Raw genomic sequence first — 18,872 nt, 5'->3', positions numbered from 1 at the left:
CCTCCCATGATGCAAGGGGTTGTTGGTGGTGATGATGGTTTCAATTTCCCCATCCCGAAGGGAAGAATCCCCGCTGAAATCGCTCCACCCGAGAGCCAAAGTGCTCCTTCCCAAGTTCCGCCTCGAGATGGCGGCGCTGCGTCCCGGAAGTCCTCTCTTTATTTTTTTCTAGGGCAAATCGGATTATATACTAGAAGATGGGCCACAGAGGTTGGTAAGGGGCCCCATGAGCCACCAGGGCGCTCCCGGGGGGTGGGCACGCCCTAGTGCCTCGTGGGCACCTGGGTGGCGCCCTCTAGTATTTCTTTCTTACAATATTTTTGATTTATTTCAAAATAATTCTCCGTGAAATTTCAGCTCATTTGGAGATGTGCAGAATAGTTGTCTCTAACATAGCTTTTTCAGGTCTAGAATTCCAGCTGCCGGCAGTCTCCCTCTTCATGTAAATCTGGCAATTTAAGAGAGAAAGGCATTAGAATGACACCACAAAGTATTATATTGATTAAAAACATTATAAACAACAACAGGAAAAATGATGCAAAATGGACGTATCGGCTTGCTAGCCGCCGCCAGCTAGCTAGCTAGCTGTTAGGCATCATTAGCCACGTCGTGCTAGCTACCCAGCCACTGTGCAAAGTCGTGCACAATGTGTTTGTCAAAACGCCTGAGGAAATGAGGAGCACAATTTTAGGTGTGTCGTTATTTGAGAGGAAATATGAGGACTTAAAATGGACACACCCAGTCACTGTTCGGGCATGTCCGCGGGCGTTGAGGGTCCTAATTAGTACAACGTGGCTATAGATGCTCTAATTCATTTCGGGTGGGAGGCTCGGGCGCTCAGCTAGGTAAGGCAAACAATGAGACGGGCTTATAGGGGCCATCAGATTCTTCGTACTAAACTTGGGTTGATACTACTCTTGGGCTGGTCGTATCTATGCCACATAATTTTCTGTCAAGATCCATGTAGAAAATCAACAAAAAACCAAAATGCAGAGAGTAGAATTAGTTTATTTCTCTACACATATCACAGAGCCAATGGATGCCCTTTTTTGAGCTAGAAAATGGATGGCTTAGATAGCATAAACCATAGCTATATTACATAGCACAAGTTATAATATACTCCCTCTGTACAAAAATATAAGTCATGGAAGCATTCATGGTACAACTTTCGGCACGTTACTCATTTTTTAACTTTCTGAAATTGCCCTCGCTTCGTCACTCCTTCCACTCCCGTTCCCCACTCGCTGCCCTCTCGTTCCCAACTACCACCTCGCTCTTGCGCAAAGACATGGCACCCATCACCACCCTCTCCCCGTCACCGCTGTGTTGCTCCGGCTCTCCATCGGCAACACCCTCTTCCTCCCCGTGGCCCTTGTGAGAAGCACAATTAATATACATCTGTTGGCACTCAAATATGCGGTTTATTGTGATGTGACCATCATTCTTGCTCTGAACTATTGCATATTTGCATAGTAATCATATAAAGAATCGTTTACTAGCAATTTGTTTCTTTTGCAGAAAAGTGTGCAAAGGCACTATAAACTTCAAGATCCGGACTAAGTAGCTAAGAGAACTAGTCAAGTGTCAAGAATAGAAGGAAGAATGGACTTGTGTGTGATGAAAAGAAGTAACCAGAGGGGCAAGTTAAAGAAGAGAGGGACCTTCTTGCGAAGAAACAAGAAAAAGAGAAGGGCCAAAGAGCAAAAGTGGTAGATCGGATTGGGGATCAAAATCCCTAGCGGTAGACTAATATTCCTCAAGCCTGACACTAACCCCTTCTCCCAATCGCTTCTCCACCTCTGGCCATTGCCGCGGCCAAGCCGACATGGCGGTGCGCCACCAGCACCTCCACCACCATCCAACACCGCCACTTCCTCCATCACCATCCAATACCTGTGATTTTTATATTGTCTCAATTTCTTGTGATAAATGTGCTTGTGATGTGAAACATTTCTATTTTGCAGTATAATCTTGTTTCCTCTCTATTTTTGCTCATCATTAGCTATATGTGTTCATGTCCTGTTCTTGCCCTCTATGTTGGTGTTTTAGTGTCTCGAGTAAAACAAAAATACCAAAAAGAAAATGAAGAGAAATTTGAACCTCTCTATGCTAATTTGTAATTTATTTTTTGCGATGATATTGGATAGTTTAGATTCAGTTTTTTGTTTTCATCACTCAAAATTGTGTAATCTAACTTTAGTCTTGCGCCATCGCTGATCGCCTAGAGAACTTCAACAACTCGTAGTTTGGGCGTAAAGCCCCACTGCATTTACAATTAATCACTTTGTACATATGTATCTCATGAACATCTTTAATCACTAAACTTAATTCGATACATGTTCAGTGATTCATGCTTCTACATTTATACTGAAGAATCTTTACCTTGATTCATGTATTGGGCCTCAAAACTGGCTGTTTTCTAGCTGAATTTTGCATCTGAATCACTTTGGGCCCTTAACTAGAAATGCAGCTGTCCATTCTGAATTTGCGATTCACATGCTCTACTGCTCTTGCGTCGCTCATTTTTTTCTTGGGATTCATGTCTGTTCTTAATCCCACCATCTTGAGTACACGTCAGTTTCACGAACTTGTGATTGGTCATGTGTATAAAAATGCCAACTTAGCTACCCACTTGTGATTTGTCATGATCCACTCACTCCCTGAAAGATGAATTGTCCTGGACTACTCCAATTAGTTTCATATCCTCTCACTTTTACTGATACATTAACTTCCTTAAGCTGATGGTTTTGTATAGGCCTGGTGAGAAGTTCAACCTTCGAGATTTCCACCATGTTCTGGAGAATTTTCCTCTGGATGCCTTCCTTCCTGAGCAGCATGGGTCTGCACCAAATGAAGGTATGGCTTGGCTGATATAGAGGTTAATCTCTATATGGCTGGGTTGCTTCTTTCCTTAGCAGCATAAATACAGTCAACTTGCATCTTCTAACAACACCCTCCTGCTCGCCCGAGAGAGCTACCTCCATGCCGCCGCCATTGCCGATGCCGCCCTCCACACCAGCGCAAAGGAGAACTGAACCAAACATTCTCTAACGCGAGCGCTCGTACATCCACCATTTTTTTCGCTGTTGTTAGTACTCTGTAATCTGTACTGCTTGCCCTATTGCTAGTACTCTGTAATTTTGGTTCTTTGCAATTTTGCAATTTTGCTTGCAGTCATTATTGCTTTTAATCTGTGAAATTGGAGTGCATTTTTGCTAGGGACCTGGCACATGGGTTAAACCAATTACTTAACTTAAGTAGTGCATTTTTTAGTAGTATCTCTTGGCTATATGTACATTTTTTCATACCTTTTTAAGTCAGTGCTTGAACAATATTTTTTATAGATGAATTGGAGTACTGGACATTAGTACTGCAACTACTCACACTGAAGGAATTGTTTCCTTGTGATGCTGTAGTGGAGTAGCAGTACATGGAGTATAGATGTAACTTCTTGGGAGTGGCGTCTTGGCTCTCGGGTCTAGGTAAACCCGAAATCTGAGCTGCCCAGACAAGCATCGAGATCTGTGCTACAAGTCACTGTCGAAGGAATACAAAAATTTAAAAAGATTTATATGCTGTAGGCCCACAGTGTAGGTACTGACGATTCCGTACGGGGGAGGCGATGGACGTTGGCTCTATTGAGGGCTTACTCTATGAGGGAGTCCTGGATTAGGGGGTGTCTGGATGGCCGGACTATACCTTCAGCCGGACTCCTGGACTATGAAGATACAAGATTGAAGACTCCGTCCCATGTCCGGAAGGGACTTTCCTTGGCGTGGAAGGCAAGCTTGGAGATACGGATATGTAGATCTCCTACCATTGTAACCGACTTTGTGTAACCCTAACCCTCTCCAGTGTCTATATAAACCGGAGGGTTTTAGTCCGTAGGACAACATACACAACAACAATCATACCATAGGCTAGCTTCTAGGGTTTAGCCTCTTAGATCTCGTGGTAGATCTACTCTTGTACTACCCATATCATCAATATTAATCAAGCAGGACGTAGGGTTTTACCACCATCGAGAGGGCCCGAACCTGGGTAAAACTTTGTGTCCCTTGCCTCCTGTTACCATCCGGCCTAGACGCATAGTTTGGGACCCCCTACCCGAGATCCGCCGGTTTTGACACCGACATTGGTGCTTTCTTTGAGAGTTCCTCTATGTCGTCGCCATCAGGAAGGATGCCTCGCCCCGTCTTTAAAGACGGCACCGTTGCTAAGGGAGCTTTGGCTGTCGGCCAAACCCTCCGGCTAGGTGGTTTTCTTATGACCGCCTGTTCGGCTTCTACGCCGACGATGACCTCTCGAGCCATCGAAAACAATCTTCATGTCAGCTCGGAACTCGCCGAGCAGTTAGATCCAATGGAGCTCTCCTCTATAAACGAGCTCTTGGAGCGCTTCGCCGCCCTGGGAGTCGCTACGGATTACGACCAGATTAGGCCTAAACCCGATCTGAGAGAGATTAACTCTCCCCAAGTCACCCATCATGTTGCCGTGGTAGAGGGACAGTGCGGCGACCCTTCATCTATCTTAAGGACTTGCTATGTCCGGATTCCCGATCCCTCCAAGCTGGATACCCGCGGAGGGGAGGATATCACTCAAGACCTGAACTTAGAGTCAGGCGATGGGCTGGATTCATTGGACAACATCCAGGAATCCAAATTTTCGAGTTCGGAAATTCCTCGGCCTCTGAGCCTCAGATGGGGTGAGGCTTCGGATCTAACTCCACCCACCCACCCCAACATAAGCAATCTATCCAAAATCAGGTAAGAGCCCGATGAAACAGTACATCATTACTGGGCCAGATTCCTCCTGGTTAAGAACAGGCTAAGGGACTGCCGCGAGGAAGACGCAATCTCAATCTTCTGCAATAATTGCACGGACAAGGGAATACTCAACGCCATAAGTCACCGTGATATTACACACTTCGCTGACTTGGCGTCCATTGTACGAAAGTACTATGCGATGGAAAGCGCCTGGAAAACCGAAATCAAATTTTGGGACAATCCGGCCCTGAATACAAACCCAGTCCGAAATAAAAGGGTGCATCATCACCAGACACCCGGGTCAAGCACTAAAAAGCAAAAACCCTCTACAGGGCATGGAACCGTACTGGAAGGATGGCTCAATGGACCCTGTGAAATTCACAGTACAAAGGACGCCACACCAACTCACAGCCTCAGAGCATGTTGGATACTCCGGCAGATAGGCCCGGGGGAGAAATCCCTTGGTCTGGAGCATCACTAGCTCGCTCTGCGGGATGGAGCATCTCTCCCAATATCCAGGCTGAGGGCTGGAAGGGCGAGAGGAGGAGTCGCGACGGCTGGCCATGGTGGAATGGACCTTTGTCGGATGCGCTCTGATGAACACTCGCGAAGGGGGGAAGATGTGGTTTGGATCTAAATCCTTGTCCCCTTAAATAGGTCAGCTCATATACGCGGCTAGGGGTGTCAATGTAAAAACACTCAGACTTTTCATATTCGTTTGACACGTGGGAAGCGGCCATTATTGGGCGTAGAAGCCAAGGAGTGCAAAATCTACAAGAAACCGGACTTTATTCAATAGGTACACGGAATTTGGAGGAGAACCCGCCTTGCAATGCCGAAGATAATCTGCGCGCCAGACTCATCGTCATTGAAGCCTAGTTCGGGGGCTACTGAGGGAGTCCTGGATTAGGGGGTGTCCGGATGGCCGGACTATACCTTCAGCCGGACTCCTGGACAATGAAGATACAAGATTGAAGACTCCGTCCCATGTCCGGAAGGGACTTTCCTTGGCGTGGAAGGCAAGCTTGGCGATACGGATATGTAGATCTCCTACCATTGTAACCAACTTTGTGTAACCCTAACCCTCTCCGGTGTCTATATAAACCGGAGTGTTTTAGTCCGTAGGACAACATACACAACAACAATCATACCATAGGCTAGCTTCTAGGGTTTAGCCTCTTCGATCTCGTGGTAGATCTACTCTTGTACTATCCATATCATCAATATTAATCAAGCAGGATGTAGGGTTTTACCTCCATTGAGAGGGCCCGAACCTGGGTAAAACTTCGTGTCCCTTGCCTCCTGGGTAAAACCATCCGGCCTAGACGCACAGTTCGGGACCCCCTACCCGAGATCCGCCGGTTTTGACACCGACACTCTGGACTTGTATCTGGTCACGTGGTATAGATAGTTTGTTTGGTAGTTTTGCTAAGTCTCAGTCAACTGAGACTTCGTTATGTCTCAGTCGATGCTCTCTTCCTATGATTTTGCATGGAGATTCATACAAAAGAATTATTTTTAGTTTTTCCTTTTTTCTTACATACTATTCCAATCTCGTCGGATCCAGCGAGTATGCCATGTGGGCATGAGGCCGGGGTGTTGGGGAGCGGCGAGGGCGGAGACTCGTGCAACTGGGAGCGCAACATCGGTGAGGATTTCAGCCAGACCGGACGAGTATGGCGAGCGAGCAAGAGGCGGGGACATCCGCGAGCGGTGGGGTCTCTGCTCAGCAAGGTCCGGTAGGGTTGGAAGCGAGCTTCATCCCAAGGACCCGCGATGGCAGTGGTGCATAGCACTCCCGCGGGAAGAGGCGAACACAGGAGAAAACTGGAGGAAGGAATGGCGGTGAGGCGACCTGGCCGAGGTGTGATGCTCACCGGCGGCGGCGCGAAGGCGTGGAGGGGCGGTGTCGATCCTCCCTCACTGCCATGTGGCACAGGTCATGGCCTGCTCTTGCTGCTACCGGGTGATAAAGAAGACGGCCTCTGCTCGCCATTGACGACGGCAAGGCCGCCATCCACTTATGCAACATTAGTTCTGTTGCAAAAAAATGTGCAACAAGACCTTTGTTGCAGAAAATATTCCGCAACAGGACCACTGTTGCAAAATAAAAATCCACAACAAGACCTTTGTTGCAAAAAAATGGTAGATGCTTTTCTAAAACATAGATCTTGTTGCAAAAAATGCAACAAGATACGCAGATGCTTTTTTGAAACATAGATCTTGTTGCACAAAAATACAACAAGTATCATGTTGCAAAAAAAATCTACAACATGACCTCTGTTACAAAAGTTTTTTGCAACTCGACCTTTGTTTCAAAAAATTCTACAACATCACTTGTATTGCAATGGGAAGGACAACGCTAGGTCACTCGATGGCATGAGATATGACGGCTCGTGACCGGGCCAATCTTTTAGAAAGGTCGGCGGGGGTGCTAGGCGTCGGCTGCTGGATCGCCTGCTCCGCGGTCGTTCGATCTAGCGCTATTGAGCTGCCTAGCTCCATACTCATCATTGCAACAAAGGTAGTATTTCAGAAGCCTTTGCAACAGAGCTCGTGTTGCGGAAACATTTGCAAGAGAAATTATGTTTTGGATCTTTGCAACTGAACTTGTGCTGCAGAAACATTTGTAACAAAGATTGTATTGCAGTTTTTTTCCGTAGTCTCATGGACTTCTGCAACATAAGCCATGTTTCAGAAACAACCCGCCATAGCGGTTACCTCTGTCTTGTAGTTTTGCCATTGTTATTTAAGCACGAGGGATGTTTTTGAAGCAACTATTGTTTTTGCAACACTGACTATGTTTCCGCAACACTTGTGTTGCAATTCTAGTGAGCAGCTCACCTGTTGTATCTGAGGATGGACCGCTGAAGCACGTAGGCTATGGCGGCGACACGCATGGTGCTTGCCCCATCCCCAACACCTCGATCGCAGCAGAGTGGGCGTCCCCTGAAGCACCTAGGTGCCCCTCGTATCTCCTTCAGCGGTGCCAATTAAGGTACGCTCCGAGTAGCAGCGAAGAGCTTGGCAATTTGGGGGAGATATAGGTGAAGAAGAGAGGTAGGAGAGAGATCGACGAGATAAGGTTGGAGACGAGCCGCTCAACTAGTGCGTTGTCCACACCAAGACGCGTGGCACCTTGCAGATGCGGCGGATTTCTTTCGAGAAATCAGCCGGCTGAAGCCAAGCATTTTCCAATAAATAAATTAAAAACATGATAGAGTACGGGTCAAGACATAAAAGCTAAAGAAATGCTTGTTGCAGATGTAGTTCATTGTGAACTTTGCAAAAAAAAACTTGGACAACCCCACCGCCCATACGAGCCACCAGTCCAACGTCGTCGCCCACCTGCACCGCCGCCATGGAGGCGACCACTATCGGCCACCTATGTAGCTTGATCACCATTGCCGACCTACGTACCTCGCCTACCACCGCGCACAAGAGCGACCAGTGCATCCACCCTCGGGCCTAGAGCCACCGCCCACCTATGCAGCTGCCACGAGAGCGACCACCGCCGCCCACCTGCGCCACTGCCACGGAGGCGACCATCGCCGCCCACCTGCACCACGTAAGCGACCACCACCCTCAGGCCTAGAGCCATCACCCACCTATGCAGCTACCACAAGAGCGACCACGGCCGCCCACCTATGCCGCTGACATGGAGGCGACCACCACCACCACTCGTAGGACCATCTGCTTTGACTGTCGGCGCTGCGGATTATTGTTGTACTGTCAAGAGTTTCATTGTATGATTTGAATATACGGTCAATATACAATGAATAGTCAAATATACAAAGAACTAGTAGAATGCCCGTGTGTTGCTACGGACTGCGTCGACGACTTTTTTTACCATTAAAGCGCTCTTATTTTCTTACGTTATTCCTTCTTCTAACTCAAAATTATTTCTCGGGGTGACATGTGAATGGATAAATTGACAGCCAGACTAAGATAGTAAGAGCTAAAAACATATTTATTGGAGAACATTTCGACAACACACTTGGCATAAAAATTATGGTGTCTGACAAATTGGGAACAAACACAGTGGTAACTTACCAGGAAATCCCATTTATATTTCAAAACATGGTTGTCCTACCACTGTGTACCTACATGGTCTCTCTGCCCCTTCCTCCCTCTCTTCCTCTCTCCATGCCTCCCTTGATCTCTCCCCGCTGTACCCATCTCTCCCTCACTCTCTCTCGATCTCTCTTGATCTCGAGTGTGTTGCCTTCTCAAGAAGGCTCCAGTACTCTAGTGACCGGGTGGCGGCGGCGGCGGAGATGAGGAGGAACGCCACAAGAGGTTGTTCATGTTCTTGATCTCTTCCTTGTGATCATTGCCGCCTCTGCATGGGGTGTCATTCATCAACTCCACCGATGCAACAACTACTTGCATAAAAAATATAGAAAACAAAAAATTTGTGTTTTGAGTGGACTTGAATTTGAAATTGTAGCCGATGTTTAAAACCATTAAAGCGAACATATTTAATAAGGCCATGAGAAGACATCTGTAAAACAATATAGTACTGAGGTGAATGTGCTTCGCCATGGATCCAAGAAAGACATGAAAGTCAAACTATAGTAATTTTCTCATACACATTATGTGTAATTTAGGCATATATTTATTCAAGTGCAAAAAGAATATAATTCTAATCACTACATCCGTTTGAAAGATTTGCTCCTTAAAAAACCAAACAAATATAACATGGTTATTTAGAAAAAATAATAGAACTGTTACTTCCAAAGATGACTCCCTCAATATGAGAATCAATTTTAAGCTCCGTGCAAGTATCCAAATTGGCACGACAACCATCCGAGGAACATAGTACAAAGTAAAAATGAATATCATATTGTTCAATATCTATTTGTCGAGCTGCCATCATCAAGCCTTCTATTTATTCTAACTTGACCATGTGTCACGCCCTCGATGCGGCTATATCTCCCATGTGTCGAAGCACGACTTAGAGGCATAACCGCATTGAAAGCAATGTCGCAAGTGAGGTAATCTTCACACAACCCATGTAATACATAAGGGAAAAAGATACATAGTTGGCTTACAATCGCCACTTCACACAATTACATGAATAAAGCATTACATCAACCAGATACAATCAAGGTCCGACTACGGAACCAAAATAAAAGAAGACTACCCCAATGCTACACAGATCCCCGATCGACCCCAACTGGGCTCCATTACTGATCAACTAGAACGAAACAACACAAAGGATAAGATCTTCATCGAGCTCCTCCTTGAGCTTGGTTGCGTCATCTGCACGGTTCAACGTCACCTGCAAGCTGGTTTTGGAAGTATCTGTGAGTCACGGGGACTCAGCAATCTCGCACCCTCGCGATCAAGACTATTTAAGCTTATAGGTAGGGAAAAAGGTATGAGGTGGAGCTACAGCAAGCGACTAGCATATTTGGTGGCTAACATATGCAAATGAGAGCGAGAAGAGAAGGCAAAAACACGGTCGAACAACTATGATCAAGAAGTGATCCTAGAACAACCTACGTCAAGCATTACTCCAACACCGTGTTCACTTCCCGGACTCCGCCGAGAAGAGACCATCACGGTAACACACACGGTTGATGTATTTTATTTAAGGTCAACTTCAGGTTTTCTAGAACTGGACATTAACAAATTCCCATCTGCCCATAACCACGGGTACGGCTTTCGAAAATTCAAAACCCTGCAGGGGTGTCCCAACTTAGCCCATCACAAGCTCTCACGGTCAACGAAGGATATTCCTTCTAGCGGGAAGACCCGATCAGGCTCGGAATCCCGGTTAGAAGACATTTCAACAATGGTAAAACAAGACCAGCAAAGCCACCCAGATGTGCCAACAAATCCCGATAGGAGCTGCACATATCTCGTTCTCAGGGCACACGGGATGAGCAAGATGTCGGGTAAGCCAGCCTAGAGTTGCCCCTGGTAGCCTCGGACATCGCTCAGTTGGACCTACACTTAGAGAAGCACTGGCCCGGGGGGGTTAAATAAAGATGACCATTGAGCCGGCCGACTCAAGGGAAAGAAAAGGCTAGGTGGCGAATGGTAAAACCAATGTTGGGCCTTACTGGAGGAGTTTTATTCATGGCGAACTGTCAATGGGTTCCCATTATAACCCAACCGCGTAAGGAACACAAAATCCGGGAACATAACACCGATATGACGGAAACTAGGGCGGCAAGAGTGGAACAAAACACCAGGCATAAGGCCGAGCCTTCCACCCTTTACCAAGTATATAGATGCATTAATTAAATAAGAGATATTGAGATATCCCAACAATAATCATGTTCCAACAAGGAACAACATCTCCATGTTCCAACAAGGAACAACTTCATCTTCACCTACAACTAACAACGCTATAAGAGGGGCTGAGCAAAGCGGTAACATAGCCAAACAACGGTTTGCTAGGACAAGGTGGGTTAGAGGCTGAACATGGCAATATGGGAGGCATGATAAGCAAGGGGTAGGTATCGTAGCATAGGCATAGCAAAAGAGCGAGAAACTAGCAAGCAAAGATAGAAGTGATTTCGAGGGTATGGTCATCTTGCCTGAGATCCCGCAAGGAAGAAGAACGAGTCCATGAAGAAGTCAAACGGATGTAGTCGAACGGTTCCTCACAAACGTGACGTAATCGGAACCAACCCGAAGAAGCAACACCGGAAAGAAGCACACAACATAGTAAACAACCAACACATGAACATGGCATGATGCACAATCAAGTATGATGCATGTCCGGTTTAAATATGCATGACACGGCAAAGTGCAACAAACAACAGTACAACTTAAGTGGAGCTCAATATGCAACGGAGTTGCATATTGAAGAAAACACCACATGACTTATTTAGTTCTCTCTCGTTTATGTACCCAACAATATTAAATGTTGATTAACATGGCAAGAGGGTTAAGCATAATAAAACTACCTAACTAGGCAAATTTAAATGAGGCTGGAGGCAACGAACAACAATTCTGGTAAATCCACATATGCATATATTAGGTTTGGTACTGTTCTGCCCAAAACACAATTTTAGAGTTGTTAAACATGCAAAGAGATGCCACCATGATAAACTATGCATTTTTCTACCCCATTTACATATAAAGTTTATTAAGTTCGGAGCTATGGATAATTAGTTATGAAATAAAGCATTTTACATGGCAATATGGGAAAATATATGCAAAACATCATTTTAAACATTTTAAACATAGATGAAAGTCGCATATGTTGAAACTAGACAACAATCTAAGCAACTTTCATATATAATTTATTTAGATCCGATGCACGGTTGTGAAGTATTAAATGCATGGAGTTTAGGGACTTTTCTACAAAACTAGTCTCCTTTGGAAAAATAGACAAAATCGCAGCAACAGGAAAAAATATATCAGGCGAATCTGGATCTGGGTGAGGGTTGCTCACTTTGGGCCAAGGCCCAGTTCGGGTGAGAGGGCAGGAGTGTGGGTGTGGAGAGGGGTGTGTGTACAGAGAGAATGACGAGTGGGGTCCCACTGTCATAGAGACCAAAATGGTAAAAAATGGGCACTTCACAAGTGGCCCGACGGGAATACGAACCTGGGTCTGCAAGGTAAGTGGGAGAGGTTTCAACCACTGGGCTAGGATCAGGGGATGTGGATAAAGGTGCGGCCGAGCTGCTCTTAAACAGTTAGGGGCCCTGGCTTGGCTTCTTCTACGGAAACATAGGAGATGGCATCGTCGCCGGCGAGCAACGACGGCACGGCATGACTCCGTATGCGGCGGCAGGCGTGAGGGAAGGAGAAGCAGTGCTGATCCAAGGGCGCTGGAAGGCTAGGAGCGGTAGGGCGCTCAAGTCCGAGCTCGATTCGGCTCGGGCATGCGGACGTGCGCAGAGGCAGGGAAGGGAAAAGCAGCGAGGCGGCAGGTCCTGCTACTGCAGAGAGAGTGGCGTGAGGAGAGAGGCCATGGCAGGGACAAATGGAAGGAGAGGAAGGTGAGGAGGAGTAGGAAGGAGAACCAAGGAGGAAGATGGCCGTCATGGGACGTCCTGCTCATGGTGCTCGACGCACGGAGGTTCGGCGACTCACGTGATGCAGGAGAAAACTGGGCGCGCGGCTGGGTCGTCAGCGCAGGGATGGCAACGGAACCAGATCCGGGCGGCGGGACTTGGGGCTCCATGTCCACGGCGAGGAGTTCCATGGGCGGCGGTGTTGTTCGGTTCCTCTAGGGGTGGCGGCGTTGGAGCTAGGACCTCCATGGCGGTGCTGCGAAGACAACAGAGAGAGAGAGAGAGCAGCGTGAGAGAGAGAGAAAAAAGAGCAGGTGGGGAATGAAGGGAGCAGGGCACGGCGGGGAACTTATCTCCGGCGAGGTCCGATCTCCGGCGGGGATGAGGAGGCATCGGGGTCCTCTCCCGCTTGGGATCGAGCGAGGAGGAGGATTGCTACCGCTGGGTGCTGCGCTGGTTGGTGGATCGAGGGGATCCACAGGAGAGCACTGGTTGGGGGATTGGATGGATCGGATCTGGGAGGATCCCGAGAGAGTGGCGGCGGCGCTAGGGTAGGATCCCTAGAAATTAGTGGTTTGGCTAGATATATATAGTAGGGATAAGGGTAGGGCTATCTCGTCCCTACGATTATAATCGGACGGCCGAGAAAACTATATGTTAGGAAGTTCAATTAACAAAACAGAGATGTTTTGTAGATGTTTGGGGATGATCCAGACCCAACGGTGATGTCTGCCCGGGTCGGGTTCGGGACAGCTTTCGGACGCGCGTGCAAGGAGGGTCGCTGGCTGACAAGAGAGGTTAGTTAGGGCCTGGCGGTGAAGGGTTGTGGGCTATGCAGAAAGCCTTGGGCTGGGAGGAGATAAGAGAGAGACCCGGCGACTGTTTTCGTAGACCGAAAACGTCCGACGTTAAACCGACTATATTGTCGCTATAGTTAATCACTGGGGCGTCAAACGAACTCCGAATGCGATGAAATTTGGCAGGCGGCCTAACGGCAACATAACAACACCGCACACCAACTTTCATCCCATTCCGAGAACATTTTCCAGCCACTTATAAAACACTATTTCGGACAAGTCGCGGGCGCGTGCAAGTGTGGCTGGGCTCAGAATGGACAACAGAAAGAACTGGGAGATCCGGACGGATGCAAGTTTTGAAAAACATGATGATGCAATGCACATGATGACATGATAAGATGCGACACGCAAGCAAATGACCAGACAACGACGGCGAATAACTGGAAGACACCTGGCGCAACGGTCTCGGGGCATCACAACACTCCACCACTACGAGAGGATCTCGACCCGAGATCCTAGGGATGGCACCGGAGGGAAAAAGAAGAGGAAGAGGTGAGGTGAAACTAAGTTGCTTCTTTGACCAATGAGTGAAACCAAAGAACCTTGAAAAAGTTAAACCATTTCGATAAAAGAATACAATGAAGATGAGCGAAGTTGAAAGCACTCCATTAGGAAAGAGGAACAAGGGAGAACAAAGTTGAAAGCACTCCTATAGGGAAGAGTAATAAGGAAGAACAAATTTGGACAGCACTCCGGTTGAAAAGAGATGCAAAGCTTGATAAGGCAAAAAGAACTTGCGCAAAGGGGCACAATACTCCGGTTAAAACAAGATAGGGAAGGAATAATAATGATATAATTTGGACAACACTCCGCCTGTAAATGGAAGGAATAGACCTAGACAAGATGTGAGGATACTTGAAAAGAGGACACGACACTCCCATTAAAAGGATAAGCACGAAAAGAACATGGTCCTGACAATCTGAGATGATGAGTGAAAAGAGCAACCCCTCAATGCTTCCGTAAGAGATAAAAGAGTGGAATCAAAAGAATGGAGAAGAAAACAACATCTTCTACCTCAAATGAGCTTGAAATCATCTTTAGGAGATGGGTCGAACGGAATTGTTGGAAAACCAACAACGAAAAGAATAATCTTGATATGGTCTTATGGAATACATCTCAGATTATGAGGTGACAACCTGCCACTCACGGGAAGAAGAATTGAATTGATATGTACAAGGAGACGAGAAACTTATTTCAACGGGAGGATAAATGAAGGATTTGGATCGTTTATAAGCACCATAAATAGCAACAATCCTTAGGGAAAGCTTTAGGTGAAATATAACCCAAGGTAACTCCAATGACAAGATTGATGGATTTAAAGTACCTCATTCTTAATAACATGTGAATCATGAAACATGAACTCAAATTATCGAGAATGACATAATACCACCTCCAATTGTACAGAAGAAAAAAATTGCACTCCGGATAGCAAGATGAAGAATACTTGAGCTCCCTAGAAATGAATCTTGATGAAAAATTCGAGAAGGAATTAAATCCTTTATGAACCATCATGTAGAGCCTCCATGAAGAACTCCGTTAAACAAAAGAATGATCAAACGGAAGGAAAAAAGAAGTTGAAAACACAAGGTGAATCCTTGCAATGATTTAGATGTATCTCCGTGATGATATAATTGCGAGAGCTTGGAACTCCGGAAAAGAAATAAGAACAAATGAGATCAAGAATTTGATGAACCTCCGGAATAAGGAATTGAATAAAATCGATGAAATAAGAATAAGAATTACATCATGCGTATCCTTCACCAATTTAATTGATGACAAGCAGCGGATTTGGCATACTACTTATTCTCATGGAAAGAATTAAGATAGATATATCGCAAACTTGAGAAGGTCTTCAATGAACCACCAGTAGAATTGAAAAGAACGAAAGAATTGATATGATAACGAATGACGAGAACTCTTGCACGAACCACCGTAAGAATTAAAATGACCGAAGGAAAGGTAAAGGAACACCGGGAAGAATTAAGAAATGAACGAGGAAACTTGAGAGAATTTAGATACAAGTGAACGAAGAGATCCCGAGCTGATTTAGATAAATTTTAATGATGCACCGGTAAGATTTAGATAACGAGAGCTGAAAGCTGAGAATGAATAATTTTGAGGTGGTGGCCTTCAGAGAAACAAACTGAAAAGACTCTTGAATTGCTTCGGATGGGTGAAAAGAATTCCCACAACCAAAAACAATTATCAGTGAGTGGCAACAAGCTAGAATCACGAATCTTGAAGAGAATGGAGCAAGTTTGAGAGAAAATTCTTCTTCGGTCTTCAAAATCTGAGAATTACGACGAGAAACACCACCAATAATTGTAGAGGCACTCCGGAAGAATCAAAAGCGAAGAGATTGAGCCAACGATGAAAAGGATTTAAACAGATCTTGGAAAAAGACATTTGACTGGTGATAATTCATTCTTACGTCAAACTTAAAAAAATTGATAATCACTCCGGGAAAATAAGAAGAGTCAGGTAAGATCCTGGAACAAGACGTGTGGGTTAGGGCCCACTCAAGAGAAACACCGTTGAAAAGATTACTTGAAAAGAGATAATGCACCTATTGAATTAAAAGTCTTGAATGAGATAACAATCTCGAAAGAGCTTGAAAGAAAGAGAATAAGCACTAGCATCTTCTGAGATATCTTCAGCACTCCGGAACAAATGAATAGTGAGAGGGGAATGATTATGAGGTGCACCGGCATGAGAAAACATTGAAATATGGAAAAGAATATGATCAACACCGAAACCTTGAATTGAAACCACTGGAGAAGAAAAAGAACGAAAAATGATGAACTTGAAGCTCCATCAGAATATTCATGAGAATCGCCGGATAAGGATATTGAAAGAAAATAATGGAGAGACTTCCATCAATAAGATGATACTTGATTAAGAAATCTGAGTCCTTGAAGAAAAAGGGTGGGCGGGCGGGAAAAACAAAGACAATTTGGTGACGAATGAAAAGAACACCATTGAGAAGAACTGATAATTGATCTTGCGGACGTTGAAAATGAACGGATTCACTTGAGGAGAAAACACACCGGTTGAAAAGGATTGACATGACAATCTCGATTATCATGAAGGGTTGGTATTCACATAGGGATATGAGAACACCACTTAGGCAAAGTATGGAATCAACACTTGACATCAAAGCAACTCGAATACCACAACTCAAAACAAAACAAAGGATCGGCTTGCTAAATAAGCCGGAACAAACATATGATAGAGATTTCGTCCGAAGTTTTTGTTGTGGGGCCTACATGGGCTCGATCATACAACACCATCATGTACAAGGCAGTGCACATGACATACGAAGCGTCCCCGAGTCGGCATTACTCTTTAAGACACAACAAGACCACTGTAAAACCAACCGTGAATAGGTGGACCACTAGACGTCGAACCCCAATTTCATATCATACATCTGTCGGAAAGATATCCTAAGAGCTACTTGAATTCCCACTAATGAACTCCCGAAACTTTCCGGTTATGCAATCAGGTGTTGGGGATACAGGGGAAGCATAATATCTCACCCAAAGCTAGCAAATCATACATCCAGTTGTATCCATCCTTCAACACATAACCAAGAAACCTTCGGAAATCGTTTACCTCAACCTTCGAAAAGCATCTGTTATACGAGTTATGGAAATACTCCCGAACTCCCGCCCCAGTACTGGGTGGCGTCGAGGTTATCTCACCAACAACTGCATAAAAGAGATTTTCAATGTCGCGGAAACTAAACTCAGGTATTCCAGAACTGCAACGATAAAATTGTGACAACAACACCTTGGAGCTCAACTCCCCGGGACACGGCCACAACCCCTAAATGACAGGAGGCACCAAGATCAATGTTCTCGTCACAAAACCATCAGAACGATTCCAAGATACCCGCGTGATCCTAAATTTTTTTAGTGAAATTTGAGAAGAGAAGAGTCAAAACTCTACGTCAGGATGCCTCACCAGAGCGACGAAGGGACCGAGGAGTAAAAAGAATTCCTAACTCTCCGATATATATAATTCCTAAATGACTCAAAACATTTCTAGACTCAAAAACGCCAGCGATTCGATCAAGCAGGGGGCTCCTAAGGTCGGGGAAGGCTCTGATTACCAACTTGTCACGCCCTCGATGCGGCTATATCTCCCACGTGTCGAAGCACGACTTAGAGGCATAACCACATTGAAAGCAATGTCGCAAGTGAGGTAATCTTCACAAAACCCATGTAATAAATAAGGGAAAAAGATACATAGTTGGCTTACAATCGCCACTTCACACAATTACATGAATAAAGCATTACATCAACTAGATACAATCAAGGTACGACTACGGAACCAAAATAAAAGAAGACTACCCCAATGCTACACAGATCCCCGATCGACCCCAACTGGGCTCCACTACTGATCAACTAGAACGAAACAACACAAAGGATAAGATCTTCATCGAGCTCCTCCTTGAGCTTGGTTGCGTCATCCGCATGGTTCAACGGCACCTGCAAGCTGGTTTTGGAAGTATCTGTGAGTCACGGGGACTCAGCAATCTCGCACCCTCATGATCAAGACTATTTAAGCTTATAGGTAGGGAAAAAGGTATGAGGTGGAGCTGCAGCAAGCGACTAGCATATTTGGTGGCTAACATACGCAAATGAGAGCGAGAAGAGAAGGCAAAAGCACGGTCGAACAACTATGATCAAGAAGTGATCCTAGAACAACCTACGTCAAGCATTACTCCAACACCGTGTTCACTTCCCGGACTCCGCCGAGAAGAGACCATCACAGTAACACACACGGTTGATGTATTTTAATTAAGGTCAACTTTAGGTTTTCTACAACTGGACATTAACAAATTCACATCTGCCCATAACCGCGGGCACGGCTTTCAAAAGTTCAAAACCCTGCAGGGGTGTCCCAACTTAGCCCATCACAAGCTCTCACGGTCAACGAAGGATATTCCTTCTAGCGGGAAGACCCGATCAGGCTCAGAATCCCGGTTACAAGACATTTCGACAATGGTAAAACAAGACCAGCAAAGCCACCCAGATGTGCCGACAAATCCTGATAGGAGCTGCACATATCTCGTTCTCAGGGCACACTGGATGAGCAAGACGTCGGGTAAGCCAGCCCAGAGTTGCCCCTGGTAGCCTCGGACATCGCTCAGTTGGACCAACACTTAGAGAAGCACTGGCCCGGGGGGGGGGGGGTTAAATAAAGATGACCCTTGAGCCGGCCGACTCAAGGGAAAGAAAAGGCTAGGGGGTGAATGGTAAAACCAA

This window comes from Triticum urartu, chromosome 4A, assembly GCF_056163025.1.
Source record: "Triticum urartu cultivar PI428250 chromosome 4A, HENAU_Tu73, whole genome shotgun sequence".
Classification (NCBI taxonomy): Eukaryota; Viridiplantae; Streptophyta; class Magnoliopsida; order Poales; family Poaceae; genus Triticum; species Triticum urartu.
This window is presented reverse-complemented; position numbering follows the sequence as displayed.